Below are 4,392 nucleotides of genomic sequence, written 5' to 3' on the forward strand. Positions count from 1 at the left end.
CCCTGACTGCTTAGCTGAATAGATGGACCTTACAACAGGAATCAAAGATCAACAAATTCTGTCAGTTCTGGGCCCCAGGGTTGAAGGTTAGGGTTAAGGGAGCAGAGCCCCTCATGGAGAAAGTCTGCAGCATTTCTGTACTGACGAAGATTTAGGCTTATTGTCTTATACATGATCTTTAGAATATGTTTTATTACCATTTTTGCTTGGTTTAATTATAATTGAATGCTAGCCCTCAGGACAGTGAGCAATGCAATTGTTTCTGTCTGTCAGCTCTTCCCATCAGTAGGAGTCTTGTTTGCTCAGACAAAACACCTTTCATTCCTGTGCTTCCCAACCTGCCCTGGTGCCTTGCTGGAATGTAACGTCTCCACCAGTTGATGTCCCTCAGTGCCTTGCTGGCCAGTTCCTTTCCTGAATACTGGACAAAACTCGTGATGTTTGTATGTTGAGTTCTGTACTAGCAGCAGGAACATTAGACATGTTTGAAATGTAGATGGGCCATAGGGAAAACAGAAGTGGGGCAAACAGGAATTCTCTGTCACCTCCTAGAGCCTTAACTTGAGCAGACATGGCTCCCAGCATCTAGAAAACTTGTCCAATGTCCACTACTTTCCTCCATATCCTAAAAGTCATCTAAACAGTTAAAGAAATTACCAGCTATTTTTTAGGGGTCAGTGCACATAGACTTTAATATCCGTTTTATACAGGATGTTAATGGAATGCCACATGCACATGGAGGCATCATATTAGGGACATTTTGGGAGTTCTGGACATCTTTAGAGAGATCGGTCAGACTGTGATGATTCAGCACTAACGAGATCAGAAGTTAGTTAAGATTTCCTCCTCCTTCTCTGAAGGTGCCATCTGTCTTTGCATACATTTTGCTCCCTTTGAGTGCATTTTTAATATCGGTTAATTCTAGTGCTTAACAGTTTGGATCTTTCTATGATTTGGGGAATTACGTATGGCTCTTGGAGGAAAAAAAATGAAAATGGCCATGTTGAGAACATTACTAAAGTAATAAAGGGGTGAGTGAGGGGAAGATTCCAGCTTCCAGGGGTCTGTGTGATGGGGTTGGGAAGATTTTACCTCTTCCAAAAACAACATGCTGTTAGGGAATAGAAGAGTGTGAAAATTGGGATCATTTTTTTCCTATCCTCAGCCAAAATGAGTGGCAGAATAGAGCATCCAAACAACACCTACTATATAAGGGAATGTTTTGGAGCCCCTTTGCATTGGTTCTGGCCAACTTATTTTATAATCCTTTTTGAGGAGAAGAAAGAAACTGGGCTCAGCTTCAATTTGTATGCATAATGGGGTGAGTTAAGGACAGTTTGCCTTGTCTGTGTGGATGTAAGCCAGATCTGTTGTGTTCTTTTTCACCAGGGTTTCTGCAATGGTCCTTTTTTTTTTTCTCCCTCCAAATTACTGTCCCTTGCTACTCTTCAATGTCATTTCTGGCACAAACACACTGGGCTGACTGGTGTTCTATAAATCCTGTAGATACATTGCATAGGAATCTGTGCATCTATACCAAAGACAGCTTTTAAAGCCTCCATGAAATCTATCTGCAAACCTCAAGTCCAGGAAGCACAGTGTTTCCATATTTATTTCTTAAATGTCTGAGGTAAAATACCATCTAGCTTTTCTTGTTTGCAATGAGAAACTCCCTTTCTGCCTCCCCTGTCCCCCACCATGAGATTTTGGTGAAAACAAGGCTGCAATGCGCACTGTAAGAGCTACATTGGAAAATCTTGGTCTTGTTCAGAGACTGCCCTCAAGAATCAAAGGCCTCTTCAAATGTCTGTGGACAGTGGATTAGCAGCAAGTCTGTCATCCTAACAGCTTTTGAAGACATGGGCTGCCACATCTGCAGATATTGAAAAAAAGGTTAACATCATTCCAGAGTTGAAACAATAAAATAGATCCGCTTCAAGAACAGGAGCTTGTCCCCCTACAAGTGCAAGTAGTCTGCTGAAATGGAAAGGCTGCTGCAAAACCTAATTATAAATGAACGATCCAGATTTCACACAATATGGAAGTTCAGTGAAAACTTGTTGTATGACAGGGATAAAATCCTCTAAGACAACTGAAATAAAGAAGGTCTTTTTATATCAAGAAAACTCAAATATTGAAGTATAATAATAATGAAATATTGCGTAGCACTAGTTCACACATTCGGTACATTAATAATAATGAACATCTGCTCTGTAAGTGCAGTCAATTTCACAATATATTTGAACCTAAATACTTAAACTGTATCATTTAATTTTCCTGCCAACCTTGTGTTTCAAGCTTGGATATGTTTCCTACTCCCTTTTACACATAGCCTCCTGGGCGTCTAGCATCTGACAGTGTGTTGATGATTAGAACCTTGATCTGTACTAACTGCTGCTCTTTTGTCATGCTGCTCACTCTCAAACAGCTTCCATCTTGCTCAACCATTTACTTTATGCCCTAAGAACACAGTCCTGCACTGCTTTCACAGGTACACATTTTAACCTCAGTTAGTTCTAGCCTATTCCCCCTCTTCCAGACCAAGGGCATCATAATTTGAAATCTCTCTGAACAATGTCTTCATTTTTACAGACTTCAAATTTTCCTAATATGACTGAGTGCTGCCATATCTCCAGATCCAAATGTTCCTTTCTGACTGAATTATAATGGCTTTAATTGTCTGAGACTAAGACAACAAAAAATAACAAAAAAAGAATCAAGCTAATATAACAGGTAGCTTCTTATTTACAAGCAGTATCCAAATGCCTTCATTCTTGCATCAGGCTAAGATTTGCCAGAGTGTCTGGTTATTATTTTGAGGACACACATTTTTGGATGCCTGATTGAAGACCTGCTGGGTGCCTGTTTTCTGAGGGTGGCTGTTTAATGCTTTCTGAAATTTGGGACCCTTTTAGGTGTCTCAAAGTGAGCACTGTCAAATTGAAGCTAATATTTAAAATATTACCTTCAGTCTTGACTCCAGTGCACTGAATATACAAACTATCTACACTAATATGCAAACATTAATGACCATATATTAATATCCTCATAACCTCTTTCTTACACCCACAGTACTATATTCTCATTTCTCCTATTGAGACTTTTTTCTTACAGACCCCCGTCTCTTTGTTACCTTAGTATATCTAGCATATTTGGCTTCATATATTCCTTTGCCTCATGTTAGTTCTTGGCTTGTAGTTCACTATTTGTCACAACTCCTGTATTTGTAAAGGCAATGAGCGTCAATGTGTGTTTCAGTTTTTGAGTAGTTTCCACTCTCAATTTGCTACTGTTTACCCAATTACTTTAATAACTTTTATTGTTCAGCAGCCTCTCTTTCAGTTTCTGTTAGCCTCCAAAAGTTATTTCATTTCTGTTTACAGGTAGAAAATTAAAAGCTGGCTTCCCTCCCCCCCACTCCCCCAAATGCTGCCTAGGCAGTATTTATGTTGGCAAATCTAATATCAGAAATATGCTATTTGACATCAACCACTTTGAAGATCAGCCCACTTGCTGAAGTATGCTTTTATAAACCTACCTTTAGCCATTCAGATCTGAAAAATGTTGTCCAGGAGACTGTTGTTTTTCTCGATATCTTGTCCCTGGGCATTGTATCAGTACACGGCACCCACGAGGAGATGAAATGCTACTCAGCATTGAGATGGGCATTACACAGTTCCATGGCCATATCTAAAGAGTGAATTCCCTGCTGAAAGTAAATGATATAAGCAGAGAGAGAATTTTTAATGGCTCAGAGGCAGAATCAAACATGGGTGCATTAAAGACAATGAAACAATTTATATGTGTAAGATGAAGGAAAACCTAAAAGAGGTGATGTAGGTCATAGAAAAGAAGCTAGATCTGACTGCTCTAGTGTAGAGATAATTGTCTTTCCAGCAGTGGACAGGAAACAGAAGTATGCTTCTTTTATTAATTCTTTCCTTAAGGGAAAATGTTCAGTTGAGGATTCTGTCCCAGGCTTTGAAATAGAAAGAGCACATAGTCCAAATTCACTCCAGATCAAAGGCCAAGAGCAGCAATTATTAAATTCTTCAGATTCCAAGGCTTGGAGAAATGACTGAAGTTAGGAAGGGAAATGTATTCAATTACATACAAAAGCTATAAGATAATGTTCACTGATCTGAGCAATGGAATTTAATGTTGAGGCATGCAGTATGGTGCCCTGTGAAATGCCAGACCTAGGTTTTGAATAGTCCTGAAGAAATGGGCATCTTCCTCAGTACTATTATGGACATTGGCACTGAGAAGACGGAGTCCAGGAATAGACATGTACCGATGAAAGAGAAATGCAGAGGAACTGAATTAGAATCTGCATATTAATGATTGGGAATAAATTTTGGTAAGATAAGGCCCTTTGTGGGGACCTAGGGA

General features: G+C 39.4%; 1 protein-coding gene and 1 long non-coding RNA gene across 2 annotated transcripts in view; one reads left to right on the top strand and one right to left on the bottom strand.

The window, feature by feature from the left end:
• SERGEF (secretion regulating guanine nucleotide exchange factor) overlaps positions 1-4,392 on the top strand; it is a 258,261-nt gene that overhangs the window by 206,788 nt on the left and 47,081 nt on the right. The window lies entirely within an intron of this gene.
• Positions 184-3,952, bottom strand: LOC112550485. Its single transcript, XR_003094360.1, has 3 exons — positions 3,823-3,952; positions 3,539-3,709; positions 184-1,873 (listed from the first exon to the last, which is right to left on the bottom strand). It is a non-coding gene; the product is annotated as an uncharacterized LOC112550485 (long non-coding RNA).

Source organism: Alligator sinensis, unplaced genomic scaffold (assembly GCF_000455745.1).
Source record: "Alligator sinensis unplaced genomic scaffold, ASM45574v1 scaffold447_1, whole genome shotgun sequence".
NCBI lineage: Eukaryota > Metazoa > Chordata > Crocodylia > Alligatoridae > Alligator > Alligator sinensis.